The 23,911-nt window shown below is 40.9% G+C and overlaps 1 protein-coding gene across 2 annotated transcripts in view; it reads right to left on the reverse strand.

Moving 5' to 3' along the window:
* LOC119646149 (cGMP-dependent protein kinase, isozyme 2 forms cD4/T1/T3A/T3B) overlaps positions 1-23,911 on the reverse strand; it is a 533,343-nt gene that overhangs the window by 441,690 nt on the left and 67,742 nt on the right. The window contains exon 1 of one of the 2 annotated variants that reach the window (XM_038046509.1): positions 18,823-19,885. The exons of the other annotated variant lie outside the window; for it this stretch is intronic. The gene's annotated coding sequence lies outside the window, so the exon portion shown is untranslated. Of the gene's footprint in view, positions 1-18,822; positions 19,886-23,911 lie in introns of those variants that run through there. 2 annotated transcript variants of the gene reach the window in all.

Consider the following 23,911-nt stretch of genomic DNA (forward strand, 5'->3'; position numbering starts at 1 on the left):
GATGACCCGCTTAATATGCAATTGAGAAAGATTGACAGTTTCGGTGTACATTTCTTTCAAAAATACCTCATCCAGGTCTTACATATGCACAAGGTTTAGCCTGGGAGCCAATGCTACCGGAAAAACAGGAACTGTTCTGGAAGTTTCACTGTGAATCGATAACATCATCGTCGATATTTCACAGCTACATTTTCAGATGCAGACAGCCGCAGATGTATTGATAGCCCGACCAAGAATGTTAGTTCCACATAATAGTGGGGCAAGAACCGATCCTACTATTCACATTTCAATCTAAGTAAAGCCGTTTAACGGTTTCCTTATATATTTCCTACCAATGCTTTTTGGTGACCTTGATAATTTTGATTGCAAGGTGCATCAAAGAGCCAAATAGCGGCCGTGAAAGTTGCCTAAATTGAAAAGCGAAAAGCAAACGTTTTCTAGCGATGATACGAGAGTACGAAAATTTCGAGGATGCAAACTTGCAAACGTCTTGGTTTAAACAATAAGAGTGTTGAGTGACTTTATGGGATCTCGAAAATATTAGGACGAAAGTAACCAACGTGAGCGGAAACTAGTACTCAGTTATTGTTTAGGGAGGGATCATCTTGTTTTAAATTGTATCTGACATCAACTTTAAGAGTGTCCTTACGCTTATCTACGACAGTCCTTTGTGAGAATATAAGATCTGGGTGCTTCAACTCAACAAGGATTGAGTCATGCACCTTGAAAATTCATCACTAAGAATGCATAGGATTGTTACGGATGTAACAAAGAGCTACCACCATTTCAATTATATGCCCATCGGTGAAATACTCGAGGTGACAAAATAGAAAATTGCCGAAAGGTACCAAATAACTTCCAGCGAAGGGCAAGAAACTTTTAGAGACGTGCCCGAGGCCTGACCTGTCGCTGCACTTTAAAAGTCTTTCCCGAAATGAGAACATCAGATATACATACTTCCAAGTAGTCCTTAAAAGGACATGTAATTGGAAGGAGTTAGTAGAACAAAAAACCTCTAGCTGAAGCGGTTGAGTAACACTCAAAGGGTATAAACTCGTTTTACTCGAATAATTATTCATCCAAACTGAATTCCATTATTTCTCAACAGTATACTTACAACTTTTCGAAATCTCGATTAGTTATTTGTCTTTCGACTTTTACAAGGTTTTTACTTTAGACTAGACCTAGACACTATACCTCGACAATCTACATCTTTCACTCCTTACCCCTCTGGTGGTTACTATAGCAATTATCTATTGGGTTTTCAATATCTCAATTGGGGATAGTACGGAATCCATTAGAGGGAATTTCATTGTTGTCGTCCTTTCTTCTATCCATTTCAACTTGCTTTACGGATATTTATCTTCGGTGCGACTCTAATTCTGGGTTAAGATATCGTCACCGTAGTTGAGATGTGTGAGGAAAAATATCCTGATCTATTGAATCCCTCTACATCCTTTGAGCAAGGCAGGATGGAGAACGTCATACATAACGAGAAGCAATAGAATCGGTGACAGAATGCAACCTTCTGGAACTCCGCTTTGGATTTCAAATTCTTCAGAAATAGTAGTTTGATGTAGTACTTGACATTTTGCGCCATTACATGTCGTTATGATAATAACTATTGGGAAGCACACCATATACACTCCCTTTTCACGTTGCTGAAAGCTTTCTCTAAATCAATAAAGACCAGGCGATGTTGAGATTTAAACTCTAAATTCTACTTCAAAATAATCCGACGGGTGTTAATCTGGTCAAAGTAGAAGGATCAAGAACGAACACCAGTCTATTCTCTGTCGATAAGCCTTCGAGGTGTTCCTTGATACGTCCCAAAATAACGTTGGTTATTATTTTTGCGACGGTATGGAGTACACAAATACCCTTCAATTGTCTCACTCAGAACCTTTTTCAGAAGTTTGACGATCATCTTCTTTTTCCACCCACTGCCCAAAATCTCAGATTCGCAAGATTTCCGCAATCGTGAAAACAGCAAAGACTGTGTAGGCTGCAAAGAACAATTCCAAGGCGAAACTGTCAAATCAAGCGGCCTTGCCCTCTTGAGCGAATTGGCGGCAGAAGTGATTTCAGTTTTGTTTGGGAAAGTAGTTCGTAGTCACAATTTTATCCACAAGAGATGGAACTTCAACGGATGTTATATTCTTGAAAAGCGTCGTGAAGTGTTCTCTGCACATCTTCAGGACGTGACCAACAACTTCATTAGCACCAGAAAAAAAGAATACTTTTAATGGTAATCCGATGTCATAAATAATCTCAGGCGAGCTGTTCAAGATATAGGTCATCCCGTCGCCACGAAGATAGTTTTTCCACCGCCGAACAACAGGACCCCGAACGTGGTTCTTCAGTGTTTTCTCCCTCGAGCCCTTCACCCTCTACACCTTTCATAACCACAGACTCCTCCGAATCACTAGCCATTCCTCTCCTTACGCCTTCCTTGGTTGAGTTCCTCATAGGTAACCTTGACCCCAATGTCGGACCTGGCCCCGATGGGCTTCCTAATCTCTTCCTCCTTAACTGTAGAAAACACATTTCCCTCCCCCTGTGTATAATCTACAACAAAAGTCTAGACGAATGCTACTTTCCCCGTCTCTGGAAAGAGGCCCTTATCATTCCTATCCTCAAGAGCGGAGACCCTTCCCTTGCTGTGAACTACCGCCCCATTTCCCTTCTCTCCTCTTGCTCCAAAATCCTAGAAAGATACGTCAACGACTGGTTGACCGCGCACTTCGGTCACCTCATTGTCAAAGAGCAGCATGGTTTCGTGAAACATAGATCAACGGCTTCAAATCTTCTGGTCTTTACCAACTTTGTTGCTAAACGCTTGAATTCACGACAGGAGGTACATGCTGTTTATACTGATTTCTCTAAAGCCTTTGACACCGTTGACCATAACATTCTCCTCTCTAAACTTTCTTCGCTAGAGTTCCCTCCCTCAGTCATCTCCTGGCTTTCCTCCTATCTCTCATACCGTTCATGCAAAGTTTCTTTTCATGGTCACTCATCTCGTTCCTTCTCTCCTTCCTCTGGTGTTCCCCAAGGCTCTATACTTGGCCCGCTACTCTTCCTGTTTTTTATCAATGACCTCGCCTCCATCCTCACCTGTCCGTATTTGCTTTACGCAGACGACCTTAAATTGTTTGCCTCTGTTTCCTCTCCATTGGACTGTGCTCTCTTACAATCCAACCTTGATAATTTAGCCCGTTGGTGTTCGGTCAACAAGCTAACACTGAATGTCAACAAATGCCACTGGATGCGCTATTCCCTGAAACCCTCCCCATCATCCTTTTCCTATTCTCTCAGTGGTCAACCCCTTTCACTACTGACCTCCTTCAAAGACCTGGGTGTAATATTCGACGATAAACTTCGTTTCAATTACCACTTCGTTGACATCATCAATAGAGCTTCCAAAATGTCTGGTTTTATCCTACGTTCCTCGTCCGACTTTACCTCAATCCAGCCCTCCTTAACACTCTTCAATTCCCTTGTCAAAAACATCCTTGAATACTGCTCTGTAGTCTGGTCCCCCTACCGCATCCGTGACGGCCGCGCTCTTGAAGCTGTACAACGCAAATTCACCCGGACCTCTTTTACAAAAAGAACCTTCCACGGGTTGATTATCCGTCACGACTCCGCACCCTCAATCTCCCCTCCCTACAGCAACGCCGTATTTTCCTTGATATGTGTACTCTTTTCAAACTCTGCAATGGTCTGATGGACTGCTCCGCCAACTCGGATATTACTCTCCGTATCGCCTCGTCTCATGACACACGTAATGCGGACATTTTTGATGTGCCCTTCGCCGAGCTCGAGATTTACTTTCACTCTCCGATCCCGAGGTTTTGCCGGTCGTACAATGCCCTACAGCTTGGTTCATTTGACTCTATGTCCCTCTCTAGCTTTAAGCGCAAAATATGCCATTTACTTCCTCCTCCCTCTGAGGACAATATGTAATAAGAAATTTGCTTTCTGTGTATTGTCCTCATTAAATAAATAAATAAATCTCTATTTCGATTTCGTACTGAAAACTGAGCTAAAAATAAAATCGTGGCAATCAACATCTTCACCAATCCCGTCCTTGTATACATGATAAGCATCGTACAGTTTGAACGCATTGATTTAGTTTGTCAGCAAACAACTCAGTAACGCCCTTGCAAACAATTGCATGTACAATAGAGACGTCGAAAAGATGAGGACCGCCAACGGAAAGAAAGGGATTTGAGAACTCAAAATACAAATCGAAGCTCCAAGTAGTCCCAGTTTTCATTTCGGCGCGCGATTAGTCCGCAAAACGTGTATAAACCGTCGAAAATTATATATATAGTTGGGAAAAAAGAAATGTATTCGTGATCGAAATTTGACGCTTTATTTAACATACTTAGAATTATCCGATTTAAGTCAAATATGCACCGTTTTGTTCGCAAACTTGTTGCCATTTAGAAGACAACTTCCTTATAAAACCCCCCTCCTTATTTACAAAAGACTCAGACAACCAGTTTTCGCAAGCCTTTTTTGAGGCCACCAAGAGCGTTTTGTATGGACCGGAAGAGATGGTAATCACTTGGTGCCAGATTCGGACTATACGGTGGGTGCGATAGGACATTTCATCCAAGCTCGCGTAGCTTCTGGCGGGTAAGCAAAGATGTGTGGGGCCGAGCGTTTTCCTGGTGGAACACGACACCATTCCAATTGACCAATTCTGGCCGCTTATGGTTAATCGCCTGCTTCAAACGATCAAGTTGCTCACAGTAGAGGGCCGAATTGTGGGTCTGGCCATAGTTGAGCAGCTCATAGTGGATGATTCCCTTCCAATCCTACCAAACACACAGCAAAATTTTCCTGGCCGTCAATCGGGCTTGGCGATGGTTTGGGCCGGCTCGCCCCGCTTCGACCACGATCTTTTTCGCTTGCGGTTGCCGTACGGGATCCACTTTTCATAACCAGTCACCATCCGCTTCAAAAATAGGTCAAATTCGTTCCGTTTCAGCAGTGCACTGCAGGCGTTGATTCGGTCCAAGAAATTTCTTTGCGTCAACTCGTGTGGCACCTAAACATCCAGTTTTTTGGAATCCAATCTTCTGCAAATGGTTCCAAACGGTTTTATGGTCTATACCCAGTTCATGGCCAATCGAGCGAATGCTCACATGCTGGTCTACTTGGATGATTTCGACGATTCAATCGGTTTCTACGACGATTGGCCTACCAGTATGGGGTGTATCTTCGACGTCCATCACACCAGAACGAAATCGATCAAACCAATGTTGCGCTGTGCGAATCGTTACAGTGTCGGGCCCATAAACTTCACAAATTTTTTCGGCTGCGTTCGTTGCATTTTTACCTCTCAGGTAGTAAAAACGTGAAATATGACGAATTTCTTGCTTGGTGGACTCCATCTTTGACGCGCAGATTGTCGTCTTCAAATCGCCGTATAGTATGACCCGATGCGATAAGTACAACACAAGATATGTTTAAGTGTCGCCATCTATTGACAAAATACAACATTTCTTTTTCCCCAACCCAATATTGAGATAGAAAGAACTGTCATTCAGGCAACTTGAGCTTTTATCCGAAGAGTCGTCTTCGATGACAGTTTAGCCTAGCGGAATGAACTTTTAATTGTTACTGTTTTCAATACACCTCCAGGCTTGATCCCCCCGCATCGCGGTATAAGTGCTGCGACAATCGGGGATTTTTTTATGGTTACACACTTGCAATAAAATGTTTTGTCACTTCATCATTTGGCTGGTCGAACCGCGGTTCAGTTAGGCGGCATGCAATTTTCGGATAGCTGAGTGGTTAGAGCACAAGACTATCATATGGAAGGTCCCACTAGGCGGAGTGGAATTTGTATCTTCCTGTTCACAACGCTTATTCGCAAAATGTCTACACCGATATCAAATAACAGATAATGTAGATCTAGATTCCCGTTCGAGCAAAGTTATGTTGAATTTTGCTGAAACACATTGGACCGATTATTAAAATCGAAGCTTTCAGTTTCACTGTACACTATCTGAGGGTATCTGAGAGTCGTAGTTGGTATTGTCAAAGATACGATCGATTTAATAAGGCATATTTCTTTTCGAGCATTATGTTTTGCTCTAGATAGGGTCCATTTAAATTAAATTTCACAAAATCATAAAATAAAATCCTACATAAAAAATCCTGAAAATCTTCCTTATCTGAGCCGAGCTTCTGGTCTACATATGTCGGCATTAAAAATGAAGAAAAGCATTCATTCAACAAATCCGCCTGTCTTACTAATCCCATAAAGAAAGAAAATATAAAAAGTCATACCAATGGCATATTAGTGATGCGATCAAACAACAGCAGACAACCGTAACTGAGATACAATAATATATAAAAATGTCAATGCGTAGGTATTATTAGAGATGCCTATTCATTGGGGTCAATTTTTAAGGTTTTGTGTAAACACAAAACCTTATTAAAATCGGTTTACTGTCTGTCTGTCCGTCTGTCTGTCTGTCTGTCCGTCACACGCAGTTTTCTCGGAGACGGTTACAGCGATTGACACCAAATTTGGTGGAAAGCTGGGAACTGTGAACGCTCACGCATACAGTGAGTTACATCCTTTAATGATGAATTTAAGGCTGGGTCCCCATACATGCAAAAGGGGAGTGTAAATTTTTTTTTCATCAAATATAGTCATGTGGGGTATCAAATTAAAGGTCTCGGTTAGTACTTTTCGAAGACGGTCTTAGTTTTGACATTTGTTGAAAAGGTGGGGAGGGCGGGGGGTTGAAAGTGACCATTCCTTTACGGGGGCCATTCTCAGAAACTACCATACCGAAAAATCTGAAAAAAATCAAGAGGCTGCCACTATATGGTGCCTGGGCTCCGAAATAGCTTCCACACCGATATCTGCACAAATAAAGTTAATAATAGTATATTACTATAATTTTTAGTAATTCGCTGCAAGACCCCCCTTAAGTTCATGCTAGGACTACGAAATTTCGCAACAATATAGGATATAGTATAGAGCATGACCTTACCAAGTTTGGTGGAAATCGCACTATTACTAACAAAGTTATAATACGTCAAAGTTGTCGCTTCTTTGCAAATTCAAGACTATGAATGTCAATATCATCCGAAAGTGAATATTCTCATATAATATATACATATATCACGTGCTACGTACTAAGAAATACACAAAACCTTTCGTACCTGAAGCGTCCAGCTTCCGGTTTCCCGACTTGTTTGATTTGTATTTTGTTCGTCGAATTTTCAAGAGTTCATCTAATCTTTCATATCTCTCATAGAACTTTACCTGGTTACTCGATTAAATGCGTAATTCAGGAGAAATCGTAGACCATGTGTATATGCATACGGTATCTAAGTGGATTCAGTGGCTAGAAAAGGAACTGTTTAACTTGGCATGCTCTGGTCGTTGCACCGAATTAGCTTAGATCAATTTCAACTTCAATTTTATTTACATCAATTTATACAAGACGAAATGAATGCTAAATCAATCAATCGATTCTCATGATTTTGCATAACACGTGTTACGTTACATCCAATTAAAAGCTATTAAAAGCGGTATGCTTCCTATGTCTTCCGCAAATACAATGTAGCATTATATTTTTTTCTGTTTAATTAGAAATGCTACAACAAAGTGATTCATCCAAATAGTTTTGCGTTCCCAACCTCTCATTCAACACAACAGCCACAACAAATGTTGGGTTGGCATGAAAGTATGGGATGGTTTCAGACAAACTCTTTGTTTGAATTATGGCTTCTTGCCATTGACATTGAATACTTCAGGGTGGCGCAAGAGTTTGGCATCCCAGATGTGAAAAATTAACTGAATGAATTTACTTGCAACAAAAACTAGAAAATCTTTTGGCTCCCGAAATTTTCTAGAACATATAAATCAATCTTTCTAATCCCCTATAGTAGAGAGAGGATATCATTTTTATTGGAAATACCAAAATAGAGTATTATTTAAGAATCACCAAAAATTTGGCAGCGTCTAATCCTCTTCTTTTTCTTCAGCATTTCGCTCGGTCATACGCCCGATCTGGATGAAGATGAGAGGCTCTCAAATCGCCATCTGACGTATCAAGCTTAAAAGGCATACCGGGCGTTACTTCATTACTACATCTGTGATAGGATGAAAAACCGACATTTCTCTGTAAAATAACGTTATTCAAAACAGACAGCAAAATCATCCGAGGACCTCGATTTTGAGGAACTTTTTTGAAAAGAAGACAACGAAACAAAAGTGTATGGAACCCCATGACAACCATCGATTCGGCTAACAGTGACGAACTTTGAAGAAGGATACTTGTACGGTGGGAGAGACAGTGATTCAGGATCGATATTTGCCCGAAAACGATAGATCCTCAAAATGGCCGAAAATAAGCCAAGTTTAGGAGCGGAAATGGTGAGAGAACAGTTCAACATTCTCTGGAAATCGCTGGAAAACTGCAGAAGCGAACTGTTCAGTAATATATTCAGTACACCAATTGGGGCCGCCAAGTCTGTGGACAATGAGTCAAATCCTTGCTTCTCGAAATGTACGAATTTAGAATTTTAGCTGATAGGAGGGACTATGTGTCGTTAAAGATTATATTCAATGTGGGAAACAAAATTTCAGTATAGTGCTTTTTCCCAAACACCTGGCTCGTCTTATGCTAGGGCCTAATTTCCTTAACTTTGTTTTTCTATCCATTTTTCTAATGAGTGAGCCAAGTATGTAAATACTCCACTTGCGAATACGGACTTAGATTTCGTGCTTTTCCTTCCTACGCCTTTTGTGACAAAGTTATTCATTATAAAAATTTTGACCAATTTTTGGTGCAGTCACTGGATTACTTGATCTTATATCCGTATACATGCTAGTCTTCTTTCCATGGACAAATCCATCGCCACAATCCTATCGGATAAAACCTCGCATGTTTTCTTCACGCTTTTATCTCGTTCTGGTATTAATTCATTGCATTGGTAATTAGTGCTTTGATGCGATGCTTCTTTTAGCCTCTGGTGCATTCGTTTCATGAGTGTTCACGTTGCTTATCCTATCCCACCATATAGCGGTACCCTAGATCGATCTCGAACGCACAAAGGTTCAAATCTTCATACATAGGACAATCAGGGTATTCTACCGTGTCCACTTAGGAACAGTATGGTTCTGGGTGGTCCACATATGCCCACATAATGCTTCGGATAAGCCAGCATATCCGCCAAATAACAACATCCAACCAAACAGGCCGAAGCCTTCTAGCCAAAAAAAATACATTCAGGATTAGCAAATCAATTTTCTAGGGGGCACGAAATGTTATTGCGTTTTCGCGGGGTAGGTAACTAACTGATCCGTGAACCTTGTGGTTCATGAATTGTGACGATGTGTCAATGGCACCTAGATGATTTTGTTGTGTATGCTTCCCAACCACAAGTGGCAAGCCATAAGCAGCTGTGGCCGCACACCATTGAATTGCATCACATACACGGCACTAACACCAGAGACAATTCGTGAAATTTTCCATTCGGAAGTGATTGAAGAATGTCGAACATGAGCAATGCTTTTCTTATACCATACAAATACAAGCAATGTGCGGAGAGACGTGTGTGTAGTCTTCTTGCTCCAATCTCAGATAGTCTCGCTTGACATAGATTTCGTTGTGTTAAGGCGACATTATGGCCTGATGATTATGCCACAGAAATGAACGTTTTCTGGATGTACCGAGTCACCAATGTGCAGAATTTCCCTTCATTAAACGCTTTCATGACAAGCTCAAAAACAATTTCAGTCCCCTTAACCGGTAATTCTGCCCATCGTAGGCTAAACTTTCGATATGACAGGCTAGATTCGCCTTATTGCCTACAGGCATACTTTGTGGCATTTATCTGCGAATGCGCACCTTGGCATGGAAACCGCTTCGGCCATGGTGCCCCCATGGCAGAGGGTGAGGCAGCGTCTGATGAGTTACCCCTACCCTGATATGAAACCGTAAGCCTAATGATCAAAATATTTTTAGTCTCTACAAGGTGGGAATGGTTCTTGCTTTGTCCCATTGAGCAACGGGGTCGGCTTGTTATTATGATCTTTATGTTAAGCCACCATTGTAGATGCTTAACCAGGGAGTCACTTACGAGAGCAACGTCGACCACTGCCTTTAGTTCTCGACTCGTAAATCCAATATGTTTGATACGCCAAGTTTCTGGCCGTTTGTCCGCCTGTATGTCTGACCATCTGCCTGTCTGGCTATCAAATGCAATTTATTTGGGAACGATTGTACTTTTTACAGCCAGTCAAGTAAGACAATTTGCGATTCTCACAGTGGGCAAATGGTATAAACCTACAATCTCTATAATAGGTAGAGGGCGCCTCTACTTTTGTTATTCGAATGAGAATATTTCGATCGATATGAATCGTATGTCATAAAACCACAGTAACCGCTATGAGTCTATGAGTAACGCATACGTGAAGCGCTTTGATGCAGGGTTCCCCTGCACACGCAAGCAAATGGTTCTAGATGTCGTATTCCGTGGGGATCAAGTATATTAAAAGTCGACATTTTTCGTCGAGGAGTGGGTACAGCAGTATAAATAATTTCCACTAAATTTTCACAAATAAAATAATATTCTATTATTAACTTTATTTGGGCATATATCGCAAAGGAGAGTATTTCGGAGCCTAGATACGATGTGATAATTTTTTTTCCAGATTTTTCGGTTGTTTCTGAGAACGGGTGGTTGAAGTAATTGAACCCTTTCGGGCCCCAGCACTTCTTTCCTTTGTAACCAATGTCCAATATAATACCCGCTTCGGAAAGTACAAATTGGGACCTTTCGTTTGATTCAACGGTCATAGTTGCAACCCCTCTAGAGAAGTTCGTCACAATAGGTGTAAGCGTTTGTGAGAAAAGTGAGTGCGACAGGCAGACAGATAGGCAGTCAGTAAATTGATTCTAATAAGGAATTAACTTTAAAAACCAGAACTGGATTTTGCAGATGGACAATGACCTCAAATATCGCAGCCGACTCTAGGTTCAAGAAGGGAACCTCCATACAGGCGAAATAGGGGTGTATTTGTTCAGTAGGGTTCATTTTGACGTCGATTACAAATCGCTAGAGTGAAGGCTCAAAACCTACGTTAGTAGTAGCAATTAAATAGTTCACAAAAAATGATAATATGGGCCGCGATAATGGAAAGTTTCGTGTAAATCCTCTTATAATTATCGAAGTAAAAGTAGGTCAAAAGCCGTGCTTTTCGTGTGAATTTACTTCACTGTAAGGAATCAAATATGGGAATAATTTTCTACTATCAACAATAAAAAGCTCAAATTTTTAATAGATAAGCATCCTCATATATATATATATATTATTTACTTCACATTCCATGTATAATCCATCAATTCCAATGATTCAGCCGGAATTTCGAGGTTTGCATGTTTTAGGCCGTGTTTAGTGTGTTTCAACGACTGCATTATTCCTGCAAGAAATAGAGTACAAAGCAATGTTCCTTTTAAAACAAAAACCAAATATTCTGGACTAATCTTGCTAGCATTGATATTCCAAAAGTAGCAAATAATGCTTTGATACAAAGAGATGTTTGGCAATAGTGGGGAGAGAGATTCTCCGTTCAATTGCAGATTTAATCTATCTCCCAATTAAAGAATACTTCAAATCAAACATTGCATCTATTAAATTCTTAATTCACGCCATTGCAAAGGGGAAGGAGTTCTAACCTAGTTTTTCAGTGATATATTTCTCAATTGTTTGGGATCGCACTTACAATAGCGCTCGTTTTAATGTGGGACTGTTAAGGTAAAAAACCGATTTTCCAGCTAACAGACCATCCGGCAAGCGCACAAAAGCACTGCAAAGACCAGAACGATTCACTTCCAGCTCTATTCAACTTGCTTTTGAGCATTGAATTCGATATGGGTACCAAGTACGTTTGAACTTGAATCCAATATTTTGTCTATTAATCGCATAACAGTTTCGTTGGGAATTTTCCCTGCATGTTTTCCTACGTGGCAAGGCTACTGAGCGGCCTTGATGTCATGCGAGTTGAATGGCAGTTATTTGAACGCGATATGAGTAAATGGCCTTTTTTAAAGAAAAGAAAAACATATCGGGTTAGTCGTAGGTAAGATAAAGAGATCTCGTTAAGAGCTGAATTAAATATAGAGTTTCACAGAAACTGTGCATGCTAGTGCTGCCGAGCAAAATATCGTAAGCTGTTGTCCTGATCAAAAAAGGCAAACTCCGCCAGCTCGAAGAACTCGTTCAGGAATAGCATAAGTAATGGAAGATAGCGTATTGTGCAGTGACTTAGTTGACAGTTAATTGCGACCATGAGCCTGATCAAAGCAAGAAAGGAAAGTTTTCAATAAGTCAAAAAATCAACACATGCTTCAAAGTGCTCTCGATCTCATTATCCTTCGATGCCCTCCAGATGCTTTATCCCCAAAGAAAAAACAATATGAAAGAAGTGGCGCTGTGATTGCCTTATGTTCCATGAAGGAGTGGACAAAAAACATTTAGCCTTGATTCATTACCTAGACGTATTGTCTGCCGCGAAGTATATATGGAACAAGCTTTTTACTATTTTATTATGATCGTGGTTTTAAACATTGACAGTTATCTCTGGCAAGACAATTTTTTATTGTATTCTGACCTTATTTCGGGAACCAATTGCTTCTTTTTTATAAAGAAGAAAAATAAATACAATGCAATAATTTCTAAAAGTTTTCCACTAAAGGACTAGATGAATATCCACTGGAAAATCCTAAAGAGAGTAACTAGTTGCGGAGCAGGAGAACAACTAAAGGAGAATATATGTAGTTACTCGGTCAATACAGATCGCTTATATAAAAATTTGAGTTTCATTTCACAAAACAAAACTACAGCCAATTACAAGCCAATCTAGTGGTTCATGTCACAATCAGTCTATGAATGACAATTGACTGAAAGAAAACCAAAAATATTTTTGAAACAATTTTATGGTCTAATGGCTCCTAAGTTTGTAGCACATAATTACATAATTAACAAAATATAATAGAGACATGTTCTAGATATATAAGAAAACCGAAATTATCTAAACCATTTTAACTGCTTCGACTGAAAAAAAGTCACTCTATTAAAACAAAAATTAATCATGGAAAATTCCCCGTACAGCGAATGGAAGCAAGAACTAATCATTCTAAATTTAGAATCTTTTTATTTAGAATCATTCGAATAATGATTTGCATAGAAACTATTATGTATGATAGCATAAAAGGAAATAGCTTTCCATTTTATAAGCATGAACTTCAAATATAGTTGGTAATGTGATCAGTTGTGCGGGTCTACCAGCATTTCAAACGTTAATTTGATTACCAACAATAGAAGTACCAACAGCATAATTGTAAAATCGAAAGTATTACTATCACTGAAAGTTTGTATCTTTACTGTAGCAATCTGCATATTTTCTTCGATATGTTGATTATAGCAAGCATGTTATAAAACACCTGCAAGTACATTGATGTCGCTCTTATCACTTTTTCATATAAGTTTTTCTATTGGGTCTTTATGCCAGAACAACGATACAGAGACCTACTAATGAGAGAATCGAATATTCCGAAAGCATGGCATATAAAGGAACAGATATCGCAGTATTAACCGCTTAAATAACTGACAACTAAAGGCAAGTATTTAGCACAGATAAAACCGTCAAGAGCTTCTACAAGTTCTAGGCGCATAACAATATGATCGCAAGTAAGGAAATCAACTAAAAATTGGGCTAATTCTGAAAACGCTTAATTGTAAATATCAATGAAAATATTGTTTGGAAAATGGCTGTGGGTCTGCACTTAAAGACCGTTAGCATTGAATGTCCTACGCATAGAAGGCTAAAGAAAAAGAAGAATCAATAAGACGTTTTCACTAACCTCGTGAAAGGGTATCATTTCATTATGATTTAACATTCCATCGTTGTTGGTCGTTTATTCAATAAAAACAACGAACCATGCCATAGAAAGTGTAACAGATGAAGGAAATCAAACTAACCAGATCAAAGGATTAGTGTTCTACTTCAAGCGGTATGACCAACGGCGCATAATGGCGAGGGATAAGGCTCGATCGATCCACAAAATTCGATAGGTGCCGCACCGCCGAGCGAATATCGAGAAGTCCTACAAATGATGTAGTCCCGTTCAGTGCTAAAAATGCCAAGAGTATGGGCACACATAAACTTATTGTAGACTAAAGAGCGATTGTGTTGCCTATACGAGTGCCAGAAGGACAAAACTGCTCCACAGTATCCCCGAGCCTTTCTAGGAATCAGCAAATCAGGCTCTGTACTGCGTAGTTTATGATCGGCCCGTCAAAATGCAAAAACGAGTTCCCAAATTACAGGTGGCACTGATGCAAAAGCAATTACGAGCCATATCACCTTGCCTTGTGGTAACCTTCTATACATCGACCAAGGAAGTGAGTCCGAATCCCAGTCATCATGGATGTTTGTGTTCAATTTTTATGATGGTTTTGCTACTGTAAGCGATAAACGAATGAACAGGGTACATAGTATGCCCACTTTTTTAAAGCAGCGGACTGCCAAAGCTCCAGAATACTTAATTATCCCTTAAGGTAAGCATCTTCTCATTTGCATACTTAATAATAACTTCCACTGCACATCAGACGGGTTGCCAACCTATTGGCCCACAAATCATAATAAAATTCCAGACATCACCAAAAACATCTACCGCTATTCTCAATCGCACTGGAAATAAAAAAAAACTATTATCAAACCACCCAACATTTGCCTTCACCTTTGATAGCGAGCTCTCCCTGGCGCCAGCCAAGATAATCAAAGAAGCTTACCCGTCTTTGGACAGATCTCGTTACTACCAAAATGACAAACAAGTCAGAATACCAGAAGCTCGCGCTTCGGGGATGTAGGTTTTGTGTTCATCTTATGTAAGAAACTTCAACGCACATTTTTCTATCCGTAATATAATTAGTGGTCAAAGGGTAGTAGAGGTCCCAGGGCGAAACGTGGATTGGTACCCACGATGGAGCATAAAACCTGGGAAACGTCTGCTGAACCAACACCAACAGCTCTACTATCAAACCCAACCCTATCTCCACCTCCACGTGTTGACAGCTGGGAGCTCTTTCTTAACGAAAAGCTTCAGATCGAGAAGGATGAAGGCGAGTCTCCTGCGCCTAAAAACCGGACAAATTGTACCAACTGGTCCTCCAGGTTGGAGGTTGGGTAGGACTGACAATCCTACACGGAAAACAACTTGTTACGAAGCCACAACAGGAGCCTCGGACTAGACGGATAACACAACGACGAACCCGGCAACGACAAAGGAATCACGATTTACGTATTTTCTAATGGAACGCGTGCTCCCTGTACAGAGATGAAGCTGCTGAGCAGCTAGCCGACACCTTGTCCCAATGCAGGGCTGATGTAATAGTGTTGGACAGGGACCGATTTTCTGGAGAAGAGCCGCTACACCATATATTATAGTAGCCATCCAGTAAACCATGTGCTCGGAGTAGGTTTCTTAGTCAGCCCAAAAATGAAACCTGTTGTTATCGGCTTTGAAAACAAAAACAAACGGCTATGCACTCTGCGCTTGCGATGCAAATTTAGAAATATAAGCCTCATTAACGTTCACGCCCCTACCGAGGAGACTGGACAATTGGAGAAGGATACCTTCTACGAGGCAGTAGAACGAACCCTCGAAGCCTGTCCCAAGTATGATATCAAAATCATACTTGGGGATTTTAACAGCCAAGTAGGGAAGGAGCCCGTATTCAGGCGATACGCTGGCTCCCATAGCTTACACCAAAATACAATTGATAACGGACTGCGGATTATTCAATTAGCATGGTGCTCCGAGCTCGAATATCAACACCACCCAGAATCCCCCCGACAATCATCACATCCACCTGGGAGAACCAACAAGTCTGTGAACTAGAAAAGTACAGGGAGCAACCGCACCAGGCGCGGAAGTTTCACCACCAAGTCAGCAGGGTGAAGCCTTATACACCCCTCAATGTTGATCCTGCCGAGACAAAGAGAGTAATCTAATTTCCGACAGAATGTGCATATTGGAGTGATGGGTTGAGTACTATGATAAATTACCGAACAACCAGAACATCGGCGATTTGGAGGTCCCGCCAACTCAAGACGACGGACAAATACTGCCACCACCAAGTATAGAAGAAACAGTCCGTGCAATTCATCGGCCAAAAAATCATAAGTCGCCAGGAGCCCATAGAATTACAACGGAATTGGTTAAATATGGAGGCGACCAATTACACCAACTTGTGCTCAAGATGTGGGACAGCGAATCAATGCCTGACGACTGGCAAAGAGGCATTATCTGTCTCATACATAAAAAGGGAGATATCACACAGTGCAGCAATTACAGAGGTATCACGTTGCTGAGTACCATCTATAAGATATTCTCCGCTATGTTGCTAGGCCGGATAGCCCCATACACCCTGAACATCATTGGCCCATACCAAAGAGGTTTCACTCCAGGCAAATCAGTAACAGATCAGATTTTCTCTCTGCGGCAAGCGATGGGCCACGAAAGATGTTCTTTTTGGACGTCCTAGGTTCGCAGTTTAAAGAGCCGCAACTAAAGCTATAACTACGAGCCATTTAACACCCGAAAACATGGTGGAGTATAAGCTAAAGTCGAAGGGAATATGGACCGAAGTCGAAAAGGCAGTAGCAGCCATTCATAACAAGCCTAGGCAGTGAGAAAGCGAACGGTAGGCGGAACGAGACAGGATTTGCAGCACAAACACGAGCACAGGGTAAATTCTGATCCAGCTTTGCAACGTATTAGCATATGGTATTGTCGCGGGGAGAGTGGAAGCAGAAGGTGGTGGTTGCTGTGGGTAAGAGTCTCATATATCGGTTTCGTACAAGCCAATGTTTAAACTCTCCACCTTCCATTAAAAAAGATAGAAGACCTTGCAACGATTTTGATAAGGGGTTCCAGTTACCCCCTACGAAACTTAGTTGATATTGACATTGGCTGAGTTATTATCAAAGCCAGAAAACTAAGCACTAATTATATTAAAAGATTCCACCACCATCCCATCGCAAGAGCAAAAAGCACAATACAATTCAGGACCTATAACAAAATAAAAAGGCATGATCCAATTCAATTTCATTTTCTGTTGTAGCAAATCTGCAAGGGCATTTTTGTCATCTAAACAAAAAAATACTCGGACAACCCGAGCTAAGGAGATTTCAGTTCATTCCAGTGCCGGAAACCCCATCAATTTAATAAGAATATCAACTCCCAAAGGTAGCTTTTGAGATGATGATATGGATTAAATAAAAGACAGGAAGAAGCGTCATAGAATTAAGACTTGCAATGAATCTCCACACGTATATTGGCAGCGTAGGTAGGGCAAATGCTACAAGGCATAAGAATCAAAACTGTAAGCCCGAAATAATAATCCAATCTTTAAAAAATTATGTGTATTTAGACAGGAAATAAGAAAAGAAATTATATTCCTTAAATTCATCTGTTGCCACATACTGTATCTTGCACAATGGGAAATCAAATTGTGATAAAAGCAAATCAAAATAGAGCACACCAGCGTCCTTGTTTTTGGGCAAATATAAATAAAACATCAGATGAATGGTTCATTGTTTTATTCAACAGAAATTAGAGTGCCGACTGTGCACGTAGTCCAGATCTGGAGAAACCCAAGTTAAATTGAGAAATTATAATGACAGGGGCTTCGAAATAAATGTTTTATATGGAAAATTTTTGTCGATTTTGTATTAAATCTTTCTAAAATCGACCAATTGTACTGATTTAATGAACGTGCTAGAAAGAACTGAAAAAAGGCCAGAGCAGAGGGGAGATTTTTTCAAAGCAGATGAGAGATTACATCAAAACTTTTCAATATAAATAAAATATCCAATATCTTGTCCCGAAAAATAAAACTTTCGGAACACCCTTTCAAATGTGTGCTATCACAAAAAAGCTGCTGAATTAAATTCCCGCTTATAATTGACGTTAAAACATGGGAAATTAAATATTAGAAAAGCCCCAGATAAAGAAGAATTGTTATCTATATCTTGACGCTCCTTGACATGATAATGCTAATAATCATATTTTATCTCCTCTAAGCTTCAGTGCATATTCATAATGATGGAAGCACCTGCTTTCCTACCTATTTGATAAATAATTTGCTTATCAAAATATACGTGCAGTTTGCAACAGTAATCTTTGCAATTGAAATTAAGGACGGATAAATCCGTCGAGAGAGACACTAATCCTCTTAACGTAATCGATCCTGCTGGACAAGCGAATAATCCAGTAAATTACTAACTGAACAGTAGTCAAGCAGGCGCTCGATGGCCTTTACTTTTTAAACGGCTAGCAATGACAGTGCAGTTAAAGACGTAAGCAATCAATTTTTTTTTCATTAAATGATCGAATGGGCTCAATGCCGAGCGAAATAGAGAAAACAATTACACATCCATTAGGCAAAGTACATATCACATGACAACACAATCATTGTCTTAGTTCTTGATTAAACGATCACAACTATCAAACAATCTTGATACCGTATATGATATCAAACTATCTACTTTCCTATCGGCGGCTCTATTTTCTTTTGGAGGCATGAGTGCTATTTGTAGTCGTTGATCGCATGGTTTTGTGGGAGAGAGAGCATATTCCTAAGATTATCACCTTCAACCATATTTGGACCAACAAAGTCTAGTTTAAATGTCCACCGCTAACAACAAATGTTACAAACTTCCAATCCAAAATAATGATCTTCATATTCGTACGCTTGACTCATCATTACCTCGTCTATTTGTAGTCGATCAGAGTTGATTCAGTTGATTGGCACTAGATCCAACTCAATCAATTGATGTGACGGGATCTTCTGCACGGCTTGTGGGCCGAATGTGTTTATTATACAAATTCCCAATCAATTAATGTGTTGGAGAAAATATTAGCCTTTTTGGTAAGACTACTGAAGGCTGAACTAGTGAAACCAATAACTCGATTTTATATTTTTACCCACGAACTCAAGAAACTTCGCGAAATTAATTGAAGTGAAAAATATGCTAATCGAACTTTTCTGCCAAATGAATATCACCCACTTGTTGCACAGCTAAAACTTTGACACCACCGGACGCATACGTTGACCGATCCACTATACTTTGGGCAACCAGATGCTGTCGCGATTCACTAATTCTGATTCTGATGCTAATCCTCAATGGAACAACTGATTTAATTGTAATTAACCAAAAAACCCAGAGGTGGTCAAACCCAAGAATCGGCACAAGTAACTTATCACGCAAATTGTAATTATCACTTCAACCCCTTTCGTCACAGAAGCAATCAATTAGAACCGGCGTTCCACTGATTCAAATGATTTACCAATCTCATTAATTAATCGCACTCACACCTTCCGCTGATTCACAATACCGAACAATTCACCAAATAACGATTTAGATGATTCCCTGAATGCACAAAGCAAAAGATCGCATAAAGCGCAACTCAGATTGATCCGGTCAGATGCACAGAGTATCGAATGATCCTGTGCAGAGGATTAATCCACCGCGAAAGGATAATCCTGCAAACGATCGGAGCATTGAATGAACCACTAAGCAAATCACGGCTGAGTAGGTCCCGTCTACGCGTTATGAATGTCCCGCTCGTACTAAAAACGCTTTTTTTCTCAAAGGCAAGAAAATCGTTTGTCGTTGTGGATCGATTGTTTCGTTTTGTTGTTATTTTGCCGTTCAAATTGTTTTACTCATACTTTTTCCATGTATATATCTTTTGGTCCTATGTTTACGAGAAAGCTCAGTCGAGTCTGAGTTTCAGATCGATTTGAAGGAAAAGTAGCGGCTCGCTCGCACCACATCTAGATACGGGTACTGATGTCAGGCTCTAGAAACGGCCTCTCAGAAAAATCGGCCCAGCTCTGACTTAGCTTTACCGCGATCGTGATATCTTCTTGGAAGGAGGACGCATGTACGCTTAGTACGTGTACGCAATAGCGCGATCGGTTTCGCGATTACTCGAAGTGCGAGTGAATGAATGAATGATAACGCAAAGTCGTTTAAGATCCACGAACGAATGGGAATACCCAGGCTACCACAGAGCGTTGAAGCTGGGCTTCGGTGGCTTCGAGGCTCCACGGTTGGGTCATGTCACAGGCTGTGGTTGAGGCTGGGCTTCACAGCATTACAGCGGATCCTACTCCACTGGAGAGCCCCACAGCTTTCCGCTCCCATTCTCCCCAACTGTCGATTGCGCTGGCAAGTAAGACAACATGGCTGAATGATGGTGTACAGAGATCACCGACAGCACGTAATCATGTTTTATGGTTCTCGTTCTTTATTGACTTTGCTCAGTATGCACACAGCAGCAATCTCGTCACTCGAACAGTTCAGTACTCGCTACTGTAAGTACCAGATTGTAAAATACCAACGTATGTGACATAAGTCAATACACTCCAGGGTGTATTGTCATCCTCACTGATTTTGTGAAATATAATAAAAATTACTGAATGGAACAAGGTCGAAAACAAATTGACGTTACTATTCTTACATTTACACCATTGATAATTTCCAAATGTCAATTTGGACATTTAGGGGGGAATTCGTAAATGATTCGCATAAGTTGAAAGTTGTAATAATTATCATCCAAGTTTAGTATTGTCACAACATGGCGTCAAACAACGACCTGTCGGGTAGACTAAAGCCAGGATAACTCCGACCCGTAATGGTTATGAACCACATCTTGTTCAAGGTAACCATACCCCTAATAGCAGAACAATACGGTTCTAGGCTGGAGAGTCGAAAATTACCTCTACAGTGCACAATAGTATATAATACATTACACACATACCCCTTACATTGTTTACAATTGAGAGTAATTAGCTACATTTGAACGAAATCTGGCTGATGCCTGATAGCCTAAGTTGACCTGACAACACTATGGCACGACGGACTTCTTGACACCCATACTCGTAGGGACTAGGTATTTTTATCAAAAATTTCAACCACGGAAACCGGCCCGAAAAATTTCGCCATGCGAATATTGGACGTATCGGCATTCCACAATATCATGTCTCACCAAAGCTTCCCGATAGGTATTCAATTCTTCATTGTGCAAATTCTGAGTAAACTCATAGATGGAAGTGTTTTACTTGCCGTGAAACAGAACATCCTTGTTGTCCCTATTAACTTGTTAAGCCACCGCTCCTATGAGGCAATCATTCATCGCATTTCAGCTTGTGTGCCGTTCATTATTCCTTGTACCTATTCTCTATGTTTTTGCCCAGCTTCTCTGATGGAAGAGTTTGTTGATACGCTGTCGGATCTAATGGTGGACCCCAAAAATATTACTCCCTCATTTCTAGCTCTCATGGCGCTCATGTATTCCTGTTCACCTTACAATCTAACGTCCATGGTACACTTGTTCACAACGTTTCAACTTCCACAGACCTGACTTTTGATTGAACCGCAGCCTTCCAAAATTTATCTTGCAACCCGGCTGTCCCAGTGTTCTATGACTCCATAGAGACACTGGTCCTATGGTTTGTTCTCACCTCGCGTCATCAGCTGCGTAGATATCCAACTTGGTTAATAGTAACATAAATTTTCGTAATGCCTTACGTGCGAAATACGGTCTCAGCTACAATTCCGCAGCACAGGTAGTCTAGTTGACTTAGCCAACTTTAAAGCTCTACGAACCGCACCAACAGCTTAATCAGGAATTCTTATTCTGAATATCTATCGAATATTGAAGGCTTTATCCACCGGCATGAATTTAAGCCCCTTTGGTCTTATGTCCGAATGCTACCGACGACAAAAACCATGTTTCGAAAATATTCAAATTGGTCATCGTCTTCGATGCTCTTTCTGTTAACGCAGATAGTGAGAGTACGATGACCCGTCAGACTGAGGACATTAATTATTTCTCTTTCAAAATCTAGAGCCATTTGGCCAAGGTCCATGACCCGATGAGATAGTAAACATCAGCGTAATCAAGGTGTTTAAGAAAATATGTCATCAGCCATTGAGCTCCTCCAGCTTCTCCGAACAAAAAACCATAAAGAACCTCACCGATAACAAGGAGAAATAATATCAGTGACAAGATACATCCCAGGCGGGATCCGCATTCCTTTAAGATTTTACCTCAGTAGATCATGTGACATTTTGCACCATTATATGGCGTTCTGATAACTACTATTTGCTTCACCTGAATGGATATCCCATGTGGAGGGGAAGCTAGATACACTCCCTGTTCATGCTGCCGAAAACCTTCCCGAAATCGATGAAGAGCAGGTAAAACGAAGATCTAAACTCCGCGCATTGCTCGAAAATGATCCGCAGTGTTCATGTGGTCAATGCAGGAGGACCTGACACGGAAACGCTGTTTGTCGCACAAACTTTCGAGATGTTTTTTTATATGTTCCAGGATTATTTTAGTTATTATTTTTGCGACGACATGGAGCACGCAGAAACCTCCCAGTCATACCCAAAACAGATGCTCTTTCCTGGAATCTTAATTTGGGATAAGTGTCGGGTCCGCAGTAATTGCAGGTGCAGCACTAAATGACTCTGCGAAATCTCTCTTCTGATTGGAGGAACAGTCCGGTATCCATATGGTACGGTGACTAACCATTTCATCCATAAGAGGAGGAATTTCCCCGAACGTGATACTACAAAGAACTGTGGTGAAGTGTTCTTTCCACCTTACAACATGCCCGTTCTTTCATGATGCAGTATACACTTCTGAAATCATTGCATTCTGCAGTATCTTCCAGTTCCCTGACGAGCACAACAAATTTCCTTTTGTTGCGGTGTTCACTACGTTGACGTTCATTTGGTTTCGTTCCGCATTTGAAGTCGAGCCCGTCACGCCCACCATAACTCGCAGCAGTCAATAGAACCTTCAATCCCTTCCATTCGTCGATCTACGATCCACAATCTTTCGAGACATGGCCGACGTAGCACCCGAGAAAAGGACCTTTTTGATGGCGGCCCAATGTTCATCGATATTCTACCACTGTTGAAGTTGCGGGGTCGGATGCGAGAAGTGGCGGATGCACATCAGATCGTCGTCCGTTTCGAGGCTGATGTCAATTCCTCTCTTCTTACACATATCTAGGAAACAATTTTTAAATCTATTGTTGATCTCAAAGTGGTCATTTTGATTGCTCGTGCGGTGTTAGTCAATTGAAACCCAGCTGATGATTGTGTGCTCGAACAATATGCCACCGAGGGCGAGGTAGTGGAAGCTGCAGAAATTCACAAACCTCCCACATTATCGTTACGATTGCCAAGACCCCGCTGCTCTATCACATGCCCGAACAAGGTGTTTTCGGAGTCCAGCTTGGCATTGAAATCACCTATCACGATCACAATGTCACCTTTAGGAAACCTCCCCAGAACTGAGTTTGTTCCTCACGGAAAGAACTAGCACTGTACAATTGTAATGCTCCTTAACGTGGACCGGAATCTGGCGGCCGAAGTTTGTCAGAAACTGGCTTCCAGGTGTCTACTACCCCTCGGCTTTCTAGAGTACAAAAGCACATTGCCAGTAGTATGGCAAGGGAGTACTCTCCAGAGTTCCACCATCTTACATCGCCTGAACCCAGAATGTCCAACTTATATTGTTGGAACTCTCGCTTGAGTTGAGAAAGCAACTAATACAAAAACTCTCGATTCCGTTGTTCAGGAGCGTGGGAACATTTCAGAAAACAATCGTTTTCGATAGACAAAGGTCATAGCTGTGAGGTTAGACTCTACCCGAGACGTTATCGACGTTGCCTCTTACGACAAGCAAGGGCAAATTTGGTGTATTTTTACGCGACAACTCAAAGGGCTACACACAAGCTTCTCTGAAATTACCCCCTTACGATAAATTCA

This window comes from Hermetia illucens, chromosome 1, assembly GCF_905115235.1.
Source record: "Hermetia illucens chromosome 1, iHerIll2.2.curated.20191125, whole genome shotgun sequence".
Lineage (NCBI taxonomy): Eukaryota > Metazoa > Arthropoda > Insecta > Diptera > Stratiomyidae > Hermetia > Hermetia illucens.